Below are 15,346 nucleotides of genomic sequence, written 5' to 3' on the forward strand. Positions count from 1 at the left end.
TAGGGGTACTGGCGACCAGCTGGTGTTTTTATATATCAAAAATATTTAGCGGACTGGAGTATCAAATATATAAGGACTGGATTAAGAAAAAACTCCTTTTTATATAAAAGAGAATTTAGCAATTTATTTTACAAATAATAAAAAATATATATATATAAAATATTCAACACTTGCTTTCTAAAAGATACATATAAAACCGATTCCTCTACAAATATAAAAAATGTATTAAAACGGATTATATAGTAAAAAGCAGTTGTATAAAATTATTTTAAGACATATATTGGAAGGAAAAATAAAAATTTTCTTAAAAAATTAATAGTTAGTAACAAGCAGCTTATCTTTGGGTGGAGGGTCATACAGGAGATCCCAACGCGTTTCGTCTGTCTGACTTCATCAAGGGGTAGTGACTTAATGATCTCAGAGGGCTTAAATACCCACTGATAAAGTGCTAAAGACTATGACATCATTTCCTGTCAATTAGTAATGGGAAGGTATAATCTATATACAAATTAAATTTCTAACACATATAGCAATAAAGGAGCAGTGAAATGAAAGACATGGGGAGGCTTCCCATGTATGCAGGGTATAAAAACGAGTATTATAAAGTTGTATAATGTTTAAAATTGAAGTTTGTGCTGAAATTGCGCACTTCCGCCACACTTCCGGTTTTTGCCAGTCTGTATTGCGCATGCGCAGATGCCCCACTTCCGGTTTCCCGTCTCCGGAGTGCGCATGTGCATCCGCCGCACTTCCGGTTTTCGCTTCACAGTAAACGAGTGTGTTCAGGGCATTCATGCCCCACTTCCGTCCTGGCAGTTCTGACGTTTTTTTCCCCACTTCCGGTTTAGAAAGTCCGGAATCACATGGTGCTTAGTCTTGCTGTGAGGGAGCTTGGGAGAGTTCCTTATTGGGACGGCGGCCATTTTAGTGGAGTCCATAACGGCGGACATGTATTCTCCATATAGATTTGCCATTAACATGAAATAAAGGAAAATAGAAATCCATTAATATCGATGTGCTTTAAAAAACGAATCTTAGTTCATTTCTGGTATAGGATATGTTTACTATATACTCATATATGTTAGGCAGTATATTTGAATAAATAAATAACGTTTTATTTAAGATATATGGCAAAGGAAAAAAACGGACCTTTTTAATTTAATTATAATGTAATATGTTGTTCAGAGGCACAAAAAAAAAAAGGAGAGAGGCTATTTTAGATCTAAATAAATTATATCTTATATATATATGATAAGTGCACTTGTGAGTATATCTATATATATTAGTGCATATGTCTTCATCCGTGTGCTTATTAATAATAAATATACAGTGATCTATGCTTAGTTAGGTGCTCAATTAGTAAAAAAATCAAACGTATATAAATGGAACACATTTAGACACATTAGTGTTTACAAACCATTTTTTACAGTACTTTAGCTTCCCAAGCGGTCACCCTCTTGGTACTGTTAAAGCCCAACACTGCTTAGCTTCCAAGATCGGACGGAATTGGGCGTGGAGCCAGTGTGGTATGACTGTATCTTATTGGCTATAAAAAACACACGCTCGTTACTGTGTCAAGTATTTTTATTTTTGTGCTCACATATACATTTGGTTTAAAGTAAGTGTAGTAAAAGATCGTAGGACAAGAAACAATGACCTTATAGGAAGGGGGCGATTTCATACCCCTCATTAAATCCTGCCGGGTGCATCGTGTTGAGCTGGTAAATCCAAAACATTTCTCTTTGGGATAGTTTATTTGCCAAGTCTCCGCCTCTTTCTCCAATTTGTACGTGTTCTATTGCTTTGAATGATAAATCTTCTGGATTCGAATTATGTTCCAAAAGGAAATGTCTGTAGATGAGATGGGTATCGAGCTTGTTTTTGATGCTCCTGATGTGTTCCTGGATTCTGAGTTTTAGTATGCGCTTCGTTTTCCCCACATATTTTTTCTTACATGTGCACTCCAACAAATAGATGACTGAGCTGCTGTTGCAATTGAGGAATTCCTTAATCTTAAATTCTTTAGCCTCACCGGAGTCCGAAAAAGTCTTTCTGTTTGGGTTTAAAAATTTGCAGACGTTGCAACGTCCGCATTTGAAGGCTCCCGTGCACTTCATAAATGTTTGAGTGGTTCTTTTTTTGTTGGTATTGCTTAGCATGCTCGGTGCAAGGTGGTCTTTAAGACTTTTAGATTTACGGAACACTATCTGTGGTTTTTCCGGCAGAATTTCCTTCAGTACGGGAGCCTTCAAATGCGGACGTTGCAACGTCTGCAAATTTTTAAACCCAAACAGAAAGACTTTTTCGGACTCCGGTGAGGCTAAAGAATTTAAGATTAAGGAATTCCTCAATTGCAACAGCAGCTCAGTCATCTATTTGTTGGAGTGCACATGTAAGAAAAAATATGTGGGGAAAACGAAGCGCATACTAAAACTCAGAATCCAGGAACACATCAGGAGCATCAAAAACAAGCTCGATACCCATCTCATCTACAGACATTTCCTTTTGGAACATAATTCGAATCCAGAAGATTTATCATTCAAAGCAATAGAACACGTACAAATTGGAGAAAGAGGCGGAGACTTGGCAAATAAACTATCCCAAAGAGAAATGTTTTGGATTTACCAGCTCAACACGATGCACCCGGCAGGATTTAATGAGGGGTATGAAATCGCCCCCTTCCTATAAGGTCATTGTTTCTTGTCCTACGATCTTTTACTACACTTACTTTAAACCAAATGTATATGTGAGCACAAAAATAAAAATACTTGACACAGTAACGAGCGTGTGTTTTTTATAGCCAATAAGATACAGTCATACCACACTGGCTCCACGCCCAATTCCGTCCGATCTTGGAAGCTAAGCAGTGTTGGGCTTTAACAGTACCAAGAGGGTGACCGCTTGGGAAGCTAAAGTACTGTAAAAAATGGTTTGTAAACACTAATGTGTCTAAATGTGTTCCATTTATATACGTTTGATTTTTTTACTAATTGAGCACCTAACTAAGCATAGATCACTGTATATTTATTATTAATAAGCACACGGATGAAGACATATGCACTAATATATATAGATATACTCACAAGTGCACTTATCATATATATATAAGATATAATTTATTTAGATCTAAAATAGCCTCTCTCCTTTTTTTTTTGTGCCTCTGAACAACATATTACATTATAATTAAATTAAAAAGGTCCGTTTTCCTTTGCCATATATCTTAAATAAAACGTTATTTATTTATTCAAATATACTGCCTAACATATATGAGTATATAGTAAACATATCCTATACCAGAAATGAACTAAGATTCGTTTTTTAAAGCACATCGATATTAATGGATTTCTATTTTCCTTTATTTCATGTTAATGGCAAATCTATATGGAGAATACATGTCCGCCGTTATGGACTCCACTAAAATGGCCGCCGTCCCAATAAGGAACTCTCCCAAGCTCCCTCACAGCAAGACTAAGCACCATGTGATTCCGGACTTTCTAAACCGGAAGTGGGGAAAAAAACGTCAGAACTGCCAGGACGGAAGTGGGGCATGAATGCCCTGAACACACTCGTTTACTGTGAAGCGAAAACCGGAAGTGCGGCGGATGCACATGCGCACTCCGGAGACGGGAAACCGGAAGTGGGGCATCTGCGCATGCGCAATACAGACTGGCAAAAACCGGAAGTGTGGCGGAAGTGCGCAATTTCAGCACAAACTTCAATTTTAAACATTATACAACTTTATAATACTCGTTTTTATACCCTGCATACATGGGAAGCCTCCCCATGTCTTTCATTTCACTGCTCCTTTATTGCTATATGTGTTAGAAATTTAATTTGTATATAGATTATACCTTCCCATTACTAATTGACAGGAAATGATGTCATAGTCTTTAGCACTTTATCAGTGGGTATTTAAGCCCTCTGAGATCATTAAGTCACTACCCCTTGATGAAGTCAGACAGACGAAACGCGTTGGGATCTCCTGTATGACCCTCCACCCAAAGATAAGCTGCTTGTTACTAACTATTAATTTTTTAAGAAAATTTTTATTTTTCCTTCCAATATATGTCTTAAAATAATTTTATACAACTGCTTTTTACTATATAATCCGTTTTAATACATTTTTTATATTTGTAGAGGAATCGGTTTTATATGTATCTTTTAGAAAGCAAGTGTTGAATATTTTATATATATATATTTTTTATTATTTGTAAAATAAATTGCTAAATTCTCTTTTATATAAAAAGGAGTTTTTTCTTAATCCAGTCCTTATATATTTGATACTCCAGTCCGCTAAATATTTTTGATATATAAAAACACCAGCTGGTCGCCAGTACCCCTATCTACCCATATCTATTTATCTCCATACAGCATCTCACCAATGCTGTAAGACTGCTTAGAGGACGGCTGACACCCTATTACCTACAAGGGAGTGTTTTTTACATATAAATATATTCAATTTCAGGTATTGTTTTCCCTCACATGTGGCGCTTTACTCCTATTTTTTACACTTAAGACTGGTTTATTGTTTAGCTGCCTGGTGCTGTGGTCTAAATAACACCCAAAAACTATGTTCAGGATTAATGAACGCACCAACAAAAGAAATGACTGGTGCCAGAAAATATTTAGCGAAGACAAAGTTACTGACACCCCAACTCCCTCCAGGGACTTGGATGATCTGTTTTGGGACATGGAGAGACTCCTGGTTAAAGAGATTAAAACATGGTGGGACATAAAAGGTCTGGAACATTATATCTCAGTCAACAGAGTACCGAGGGGACTGAGACTAGTAAAACAACCCACCATTGGAACATCTGATCCAGAGTTCATGGAAAAATGGGATTCCACCCTACACACATGTTCAATAAATTTAATGAAATTGTTAATCTCCGAAAGGAGAAAGAATGTCCCCTCTATTGAGAAAGACATAAAGGAGAAGGAAATTGAACTAGAACCGCACAAAATCAAAGAGGACTATAGAATTAATGAACTGGTTCTCAATAAAAAATTAGAACGCATAGAGGAAGAAGTCATACGGGGAAAAGAAAAGAAGTTTCTTCGTGACAAGGAAGACTATGACAATGGTAAAACAAAGAATTGGAGCAGATTCACTGCCACGAATACTTTTAATCATAGGAACCAAGTGTGGAAAACAGTACCACACAGAGGCAGATCAAACACTAGAAATGATTCTCATCATACAGAAAAAATCAAGACGTATAATAGATATTCTACTCTACGCAGATTAGGATCAACGGACGAAAAGGTTTTTTTATCACCACGCCTAGGAGCTCGTCCAAAAAACACGTTCAGAGGCACACTACAAGAAGAATCAACACATGCATCCCCTCTAAAAAGGCCCCACACAGAAGAAGAGGAAAACGGGGCGGCAGGAGGGAAAGATTACAACACCAAAAGGAGGAATGTACAGCACTAGTCCCTGAAGAGCATGGCATTTTTAACATTTCGAAACATGTATTAACAAATCACGAAACCTCATTACTAAGCAAAGGTCTATCATTCGCACCCACAGAAAAATTGAATAAATTCGAGACATTCATAGATCTTAACAAATTTATCCGTAAGCTCACACTAAAAAGACATTTTGCACGTAAGGACAATGCCATCATCACGAACTATGAAGAAGCATCAAGGTCTGGGTTGAAACGAAAATCCAAATACTATCCGGTAGAATCAAAAGGTAACCATATCAGTATATTTTATGATTTGGTAAAAAAAGATTTATGCGACACCAATCTTGCACCAGTTGCCACAAAAAATCTCACTAATAGAGAAAAAGAGGCACTCAAGAAACTACAGAAAAATTCGGAAATATTGATAAAACCGGCTGACAAAGGGGGGGGACTAGTTATCCTGGATCGAGACAATTATGTGAAGGAAGCTCACCGCTTACTAGGAGATACTACATCCTATGAACCACTACAGAATGATCCTAAGGATGCCTACATAGAAGAGTTGAGAGTACTCCTCACAAAAGGACTCCGGAATGGAAGTATCACAAAGGAAGAATTCCAATTCCTGATGCAATCTAGTCCCATTACCCCCATCTTCTACTATCTGCCGAAAATTCATAAAAATCTCTTGAACCCCCCTGGGAGACCTATTGTCGCTGGAATTGACTCCCTAACATCAAAATTATCTGAATATGTGGATGTCTTCTTAAACCCATATGTCAAGAAACTACCTTCTTACCTTAAAGACACCACTATGGTATTGAATCTGATGAAATCAGTTGAATGGAAGGAAACCTTTTTATGGATTACACTAGACGTCCAGTCTCTGTATACGTGCATTGAGCATTCTAAAGGTATTAAGGCTTGTAAGGATTTCTTAGACAAAGACCCCACCCTAACAATTACACAAAGATCTTTTATCTGCGATGTGATGCATTTTATCCTGAGTCGAAATTATTTTAAATTTTTAGAGAGCTTTTATCTACAACGCTGCGGGACCGCGATGGGTACGATATTTGCACCGAGTTTCGCAAACCTGTTTATGGGACAATGGGAGGAACTTCAAGTGTACAATACTCAATTTTACAAAAATAATGTGATATTGTACAAACGCTATATCGATGACATTCTGATAATATGGGATGGCAGTCTGGAACTTTTTATGGAATTTTTTAATGTTTTAAAAACCAATGATATGAATCTCACGTTCACGTATAACACAAGTAAAACCTCTATAGAGTACTTGGATCTTATACTAATAGGTGAAGGCTCATCAGTGGTAACCAGGAACTTCATCAAAGGGGTAGATAAAAATAGCTACCTACACTATCAAAGCAGCCATGCAAAACCATGGAAAGATAATATCCCGTTCTCCCAGTTCCACAGAATAAAAAGGAACTGTAGCAGAAAAGAGGACTGCAATGATCAGGTAGCCATCTACAGAAAACGCTTTGAGGACAAGTCATATCCCAAATCAATCTTGGACAAAGCAACTGTAAGAACAAACACCGTAAAAAGGGAAGACCTCCTAGAATATAGAAAGAAGGAAGTTCCTAAAGAGTCAACTGCATTTATTACTACATTTAATCAACATGAGAACCATATCAAAACATCCCTCAGGGAACATTGGAAAATCCTGCTTATGGATCCTGTACTGAAGGAAATTCTGCCGGAAAAACCACAGATAGTGTTCCGTAAATCTAAAAGTCTTAAAGACCACCTTGCACCGAGCATGCTAAGCAATACCAACAAAGAAAGAACCACTCAAACATTTATGAAGTGCACGGGAGCCTTCAAATGCGGACGTTGCAACGTCTGCAAATTTTTAAACCCAAACAGAAAGACTTTTTCGGACTCCGGTGAGGCTAAAGAATTTAAGATTAAGGAATTCCTCAATTGCAACAGCAGCTCAGTCATCTATTTGTTGGAGTGCACATGTAAGAAAAAATATGTGGGGAAAACGAAGCGCATACTAAAACTCAGAATCCAGGAACACATCAGGAGCATCAAAAACAAGCTCGATACCCATCTCATCTACAGACATTTCCTTTTGGAACATAATTCGAATCCAGAAGATTTATCATTCAAAGCAATAGAACACGTACAAATTGGAGAAAGAGGCGGAGACTTGGCAAATAAACTATCCCAAAGAGAAATGTTTTGGATTTACCAGCTCAACACGATGCACCCGGCAGGATTTAATGAGGGGTATGAAATCGCCCCCTTCCTATAAGGTCATTGTTTCTTGTCCTACGATCTTTTACTACACTTACTTTAAACCAAATGTATATGTGAGCACAAAAATAAAAATACTTGACACAGTAACGAGCGTGTGTTTTTTATAGCCAATAAGATACAGTCATACCACACTGGCTCCACGCCCAATTCCGTCCGATCTTGGAAGCTAAGCAGTGTTGGGCTTTAACAGTACCAAGAGGGTGACCGCTTGGGAAGCTAAAGTACTGTAAAAAATGGTTTGTAAACACTAATGTGTCTAAATGTGTTCCATTTATATACGTTTGATTTTTTTACTAATTGAGCACCTAACTAAGCATAGATCACTGTATATTTATTATTAATAAGCACACGGATGAAGACATATGCACTAATATATATAGATATACTCACAAGTGCACTTATCATATATATATAAGATATAATTTATTTAGATCTAAAATAGCCTCTCTCCTTTTTTTTTTGTGCCTCTGAACAACATATTACATTATAATTAAATTAAAAAGGTCCGTTTTTTTCCTTTGCCATATATCTTAAATAAAACGTTATTTATTTATTCAAATATACTGCCTAACATATATGAGTATATAGTAAACATATCCTATACCAGAAATGAACTAAGATTCGTTTTTTAAAGCACATCGATATTAATGGATTTCTATTTTCCTTTATTTCATGTTAATGGCAAATCTATATGGAGAATACATGTCCGCCGTTATGGACTCCACTAAAATGGCCGCCGTCCCAATAAGGAACTCTCCCAAGCTCCCTCACAGCAAGACTAAGCACCATGTGATTCCGGACTTTCTAAACCGGAAGTGGGGAAAAAAACGTCAGAACTGCCAGGACGGAAGTGGGGCATGAATGCCCTGAACACACTCGTTTACTGTGAAGCGAAAACCGGAAGTGCGGCGGATGCACATGCGCACTCCGGAGACGGGAAACCGGAAGTGGGGCATCTGCGCATGCGCAATACAGACTGGCAAAAACCGGAAGTGTGGCGGAAGTGCGCAATTTCAGCACAAACTTCAATTTTAAACATTATACAACTTTATAATACTCGTTTTTATACCCTGCATACATGGGAAGCCTCCCCATGTCTTTCATTTCACTGCTCCTTTATTGCTATATGTGTTAGAAATTTAATTTGTATATAGATTATACCTTCCCATTACTAATTGACAGGAAATGATGTCATAGTCTTTAGCACTTTATCAGTGGGTATTTAAGCCCTCTGAGATCATTAAGTCACTACCCCTTGATGAAGTCAGACAGACGAAACGCGTTGGGATCTCCTGTATGACCCTCCACCCAAAGATAAGCTGCTTGTTACTAACTATTAATTTTTTAAGAAAATTTTTATTTTTCCTTCCAATATATGTCTTAAAATAATTTTATACAACTGCTTTTTACTATATAATCCGTTTTAATACATTTTTTATATTTGTAGAGGAATCGGTTTTATATGTATCTTTTAGAAAGCAAGTGTTGAATATTTTATATATATATATTTTTTATTATTTGTAAAATAAATTGCTAAATTCTCTTTTATATAAAAAGGAGTTTTTTCTTAATCCAGTCCTTATATATTTGATACTCCAGTCCGCTAAATATTTTTGATATATAAAAACACCAGCTGGTCGCCAGTACCCCTATCTACCCATATCTATTCATTAGTACATATATAGGCTACAGTCATATTTTTATTATTTTCTATAGTTTGTATGCTGTCCGTAACTGCTTCCACATCTACCGGTGTACTTGCATTCTCTTTTTTTTTCCTACTTTATTTTTATTGTTGCTACAAGTTCAAACAGTTCTTATATTTCCACTCTTGTCTTATATGACTTTGGTTAGACATACCACCTGCAATACCTTAGGATCAAACTCACCAACCCCTCTTGCTGCCACAGGTTTAAACAATTTGTATGTCTGACCCTTTGTTTTCTGGATTTTATGAGACATATCCTTATCCTTAGGTTCTGCAGTACCTCTGGTTCAAAGCTGCCCACCCTAGGGAATGGTACCCTATCTTTGTCAGTCATACGTAACCCTCCGTGTGTGAACCATATTTTTCACACATAATAAACCTCGCTGACCCTCTCGGCCGTGGCACTTCAGCCTGAACCCTGGCTAAACGTCCCTTAGTTGAGCAACTGGCTTCCATAATTGTGGGCCTTTTCCCACAAACGCCAAAATACTCAATATAAAGCGACGGTGAAAGTTCTCCGAACGCTTCCACCCGCTCTCGCCCACGTTGGCCAGTGCTACCATACACTGTCGATAGCGAAGGCGATGTACCCAACCTAGGGCCCCTAATTGACCTATTGTCACGATCCGGGTATCTGGACGCCATTTCTTACCCATCAGATGCCTCCTAAGGCTGGCTCAGCGCTCCAGGACCGGATCCCATCTGTTATCCTGATGTGTACATTCCTGTATCCTCTCCTCTCACTCTGGGACGCTGTCACAGTAAACGCCATATTACACCTGGCATGGCGTCTCCCGCGGCCTCCGCCGCCGTCCCTGAACTTCTGCATGCAGAGTGTCTGAGTGGCGATTACGTCAGCCGCGGCCTCCGCTGTGTCCGCGTGGTTGGATGTGCATCTGTCAGCCTGGCGCCCCCTGTCTCCGGTGGCCGGCGCCGCCATTACTGTTTTCATTACCACATGGATTACAAACCAAACTTCCCTCCAAGTGTCTGCATGGGCGCAGCCATCTTGGATTCTGTCAGCTGATCATTTCCACCAATCTGTTCTCAGTATTGATAATCTGCATAATTGCCTAGCCAATCCCTTCCTTGCTGCAGGTATAAATACACTGTGCCTGAGCAAGGAAGTCGTCAGTGCTTTGGTTGTCAAACCTAGTTCCTGTTTGTCTCTCTCCTGTGATTGTCTTCCAGGTTCCAGCTCCTGTCTCAAGACTTCCACCATAGAGACCCGCACCAGCATTCCACCTGCGGTGTAGCCTGACTCTCCAGTCCATTGTGGATTCATCTGTTTCCAGCTACAACATTACCTGCTTCCAGCTCAGCTTCCAGCAGAGTACAGCTTCCCTTAAAGGGCCGGTGTCCTTTCTACACTTTACCACTCTCCACCGGTATTATTATTTCTCCGCTCTCAAGTTCTACATTTCAGTTCATATTTCATCGCTCCCAAGTTCATTTATTATTTAACTGGTTCCAGCCAGTGTCCACTCCGTGCTAACAACAGTCTGGTTCCAGCCAGTATCCACAGCAGCTGTTTTATCTTCAGCAACCCAGCTTTTCCTGGAACACCAGCTGGCACAATCCTGGGTTATCTCCATTGCTACAGTCGGGCCTGGTAAGGACTTTCCATCTAGAAGATCATAAGAACTATCTCACACTACCAGTGCCCTGTGGCTCCTGCCATCCTGTAGTACCCAGGAACTGTATTTATTCTTTGCTGACTTTTACGTTTTCTTTTACTGCTGCTGTGTTGCGGAGTTGTCATAATAAACATCATTGACTTTTATCCAAGTTGTCGTGGTCACGCCTTCGGGCAGTTATTATTCATGTTACTTACATGTCCAGGGGTCTGATACAACCTCCCAGGTTCCGGTACATCTCAGCCCCTACAACTGAGGCTGCCTCCCGTCAGCTCAGGCCCTCAGTTGTGACAGTAAGCACTGACCTAATGAATCCAGCCGGAGACCAGGGTCAAGCGGCCAGGCCGATGCAAGAACTGGCAGCCCGACTAGAACATCAGGAGGCTGCACAGGGCCACATCATCCGCTGTCTCCAGGATCTCTCTACTCGGCTGGATGGGATTCATACAACTCTCCGTGGATCAGGCGCGTCTGGTGCGTCAACCACAGTGACTCCAGCTATAACCCCACCCACCTTACCCATTTCTGCTCCACGTCTTCATCTTCCAACGCCAGCAAAAATTTTTTTTTTTTTTTTTTAAATAGAGTAATTTTTATTCGCCACAAAATTAGAGATACAGACATTTCAGAATACATTACTGGTCATAGTGTATAATCACAGTATTCAGTCATTCATAATATCTTTATGGTATTATACATGCATGAATGAAATTCCCCATATTACCATTTCCGTGCGGTCTTCCCGCGGTATACATATTGTTTGTAGTCTGTAGCCAAGTCATGGTTCACATACTTAACATTTTTCAAGTTTTCTCCCCCCACCTTATGTGTAATTACCCCGTCTAGTGAGCCGTATATAGCCCACAACCCCACTACCCCCGAACTAACCCTCTAAACAAACTCAAGCCTAGTCAAGCTGATGTGTGCATGGTGTGATGCGACAGCTAAGTATTTAAGCAACTGCGTTAGGAGAGGTAAAGGGTTCGGCCCAACGCCCCGGGGCCCAAACAGCGCCTCTGCAGCAATGGCCAGTGCCCGTTACATTTGAAGGGCAAGGGAGGAGTATGTGGAAGTGATCCAAGGAGACCAAATCTTCTCGTATCTGGTAAGGGCATTATATTTCATATATACATATCGTTCTTTTAATAGGGTATCATTGATCAAACTTTTAAGAGCAGGTATTGTGGGAGGGCTGGGGGCCATCCATGTCCGCGCGATACACACTTTTGCAAGTGCGCATACGCTGCGGGCATACATGTTTTCCCATCTAGACCCAGAATCCGAGTCACCCACCCCCAGAATGCAAAATCTCGGAGTCAGCATTCCCCTCTGTGTTCCCGTGTGTTCCAGAATCGACCTGACCCCAGCCCAGAACACCTGTAGCAACGGGCATTCCCATATGAGGTGCCAGAATGTGCCTCCGGCAGCCCCGCACTTGGGACAAACATCAACATTATCAGACCTGAATCTGGCCAGCCTGCTCGGTGTCATGTATGATCTATGCAGAATGAAAAGCTGTATCTGCTGAAACCGTAGCGATTTGGTGACCTGGCTCGGATTGCCCAGAGCGCCCTCCCAGTCTTCCCCGTCTATGGGACCCAAGTCACACTCCCAGTTCGCCCGAAGATTCGAGAGCGGGTCTGCATGTATTGTTTGAAGGAGGTATGAGTAGGTGAAGGAAATTACCTTGACTCGACCCAGTGTTTGTAGAAATGTTTTGATGGGAAATGGGAGGAGCGCCGGGGGGGAGTCTCCAAATTGCGCCTGCAAGGCGTGCCTGAGCTGTAAAAATCTGTAGAAGTAAGAGTTCGGGAGTCCAAACTCCTCCTTTAATTGGTGAAATGATTTCAATGAACCGTCACTATATAATTGGGACAGTGAGTCTATCGAATACGGAGCCCATACCTCCCCGCCCTCTAGGGACCTCAGTTCATTAAGCATTGTGGAGTGCCATAGGGGAGTATCAGGGTCCATGCCTTCATACCCGAGTAGGCCCTTCAATGCTAGCCATATTCTCATCGCCTGAAAGACAATAGGAGGTAAAAATCTGGAAGGGTTTTCCCCCACCAGGACCTGTGCCGGGGAAAGGTCTGGGTAATAGCATTGAAGGAACGCCCGGCCCAGCCCAGCCCCACCCCCCTCCCGAAGCCACATATTGATATGTGATAGCTGAGCAGCATAATAATATAGTTGGAAGTGGGGCAAGGCCAGACCGCCGTCCCCTTTCTGCCTGGTGAGGGTGGTTAATTTAATTCTAGCTCTTTTATTGGCCCATACAAAGGAGGACAGGACGCTATTTAATTTCCTGAAGAAGGCTGGAAAAATGAACACAGGGGACTGTAGTAGAACATACAATAGTTTAGGCAGGACTACCATTTTAATAAGGCCGACCCTGCCCGTCATTGTCAGTGGTAGCTTACCCCAGGCTCTAGATTTGCGCACTACTGTTTGTACTAGGGGGTCGAGGTTTAAGGGCACAAAGTCTGATGGGTCGTTTGTAATTAGAATTCCGAGGTACTTAAACTGAACTGTCCAGCACAGTGGCAGGGATATTTTCGGAATCTGAGGGAGGGGGCCTATGATGGGCATAATAAATGATTTAGTCCAATTTATGCGGAGACCCGAATACCCACCGAATGTCTCGATGACCCGCAGCACAGTGGGCATCTCTACTGCGTAGTCTTGAAGGAATAACAACAAGTCATCCGCATAAAGGGCTATCTTGTCAGTACAGGGGCCGGTACCTATTCCCCCAATGTCCGGGTGCGATCTGATCAGGCAAGCGAGAGGCTCTATGGCTATGGCAAACAGGGCAGGAGAGAGGGGGCATCCTTGTCTGGTGCCCCGTGTCAAAGGGAAGGAGGAGGAAATGTAGCCGTTCACCAAGACCCTGGCGCGTGGATTCTGGTATAGTAGTTTGATCCATTGAATAAAGTTTGGGCCGAAGCCCATGTTCCTCATGACTCCCCACAGGTAAGGCCATTCAACGCTGTCGAATGCCTTGGCTGCATCCAATGAGACTACAGCCGCGTCCGAGGGGAAGTCGCGGGGGGCCTGCAAAATGGTGTATAGCCTGCGCAAGTTAATGGATGTGGATTTCCCAGGCATGAAGCCGGTTTGATCCGGATGAATTATAGATTCAATTACTAGGTTGAGTCGGACCGCAAGAATTTTCGCCAGGATCTTGGCGTCAGTGGGGATAAGGGAGATTGGCCTGTAGGAGTCCAACAACTTGGGGTCCTTTCCAGGCTTTGGAAGCATTATAAGGATCGCCTCGGACATCGAGGGAGGAAGGCTGTTAGTGGCAGTCATTTTAACGTACGTGTCAAGCAGCTGGGGACCAAAGAACTCTATGTACTGTTTATATAGTTCCGTGGGAATACCGTCACTGCCCGGGGATTTACCTCTAGGAGACACCTCCACCGCCGACACCACCTCTTCCAGGGTCAGAGGTGCGTCTAATGCGTCTCTGGCCTCATGGGAGAGTTTAGAAAGGGGAATGTTTGTCAGGTACAGGTCAAGTTCCTCCGTGGAGCATGTCAGTCTACTGTCGTATACTTCTCTGAAGTATTCGAGGAACATCTGAGCGATGTCGGGGGTGGCATCTACCGTGGAGCCGCCTGGGTCTAGCATTTGCGCTATCGTGGTCCCAGGTCGATCGTAGTGCACTAAGTGGGCCATCAGGCTACCTGGTCTGTCCGCCTGCATATATATGTTAGTAGCCCTAAACAAAAGGGAACGTGCGTTTATATCTGAAAGGTGGGCCAGCCAGGCCTCCTGAGCCGCAAGCCAGCGGGCCTTCAGCTCAGGAGTACCCTCTGTCAGGTAACGCATCTCCAGATCTCTACACTCAGTCTCAAGCTGTCTTTCCGTCGCCCTTCTAGCCACCTTGCAGGCTGCAATTTTGCCGATCATTGTACCTCGCAAATACGCCTTGAACGCGTCCCAGACAACCGGGGCCGGGGCCGATCCCACATTGTCTGCAAAAAATCCCTCCCATGTGGACACCAACTCCGGGCATTCGCCCAGCTGGGCCAGCCAGGAAGGGTGTAGCCGCCAATATGACTGTCCCCTCTGACATTCCCCATCTATTGAGAGCACCAGGGGCGAGTGATCTGACACCCCCCGTGCCTCGTAACGGACATCCGTCACGCCAGGCAAAAGCCCAGGCGAGACCAGGGCCAGGTCGATTCTAGAAAAAGAGCCATGTGTACCCGAATAACAGGAGTATTGCCTAAGACTAGGATTCCGAATTCTCCAGACGTCTACCCATTGCATACCGTCTAGAA

The 15,346-nt window shown here is 41.9% G+C and overlaps 1 protein-coding gene and 3 pseudogenes across 3 annotated transcripts in view; 3 read left to right on the forward strand and 1 right to left on the reverse strand.

The window, feature by feature from the left end:
* MARS2 (methionyl-tRNA synthetase 2, mitochondrial) overlaps positions 1 to 15,346 on the forward strand; it is a 353,599-nt gene that overhangs the window by 80,663 nt on the left and 257,590 nt on the right. The window lies entirely within an intron of this gene.
* Positions 1,421 to 1,540, reverse strand: LOC134896532 (5S ribosomal RNA; annotated as a pseudogene).
* LOC134896535 (5S ribosomal RNA) lies at positions 2,807 to 2,926 on the forward strand (annotated as a pseudogene).
* LOC134896536 (5S ribosomal RNA) lies at positions 7,826 to 7,945 on the forward strand (annotated as a pseudogene).

This window comes from Pseudophryne corroboree, chromosome 3 (assembly GCF_028390025.1).
Source record: "Pseudophryne corroboree isolate aPseCor3 chromosome 3, aPseCor3.hap2, whole genome shotgun sequence".
NCBI classification, from domain to species: Eukaryota; Metazoa; Chordata; class Amphibia; order Anura; family Myobatrachidae; genus Pseudophryne; species Pseudophryne corroboree.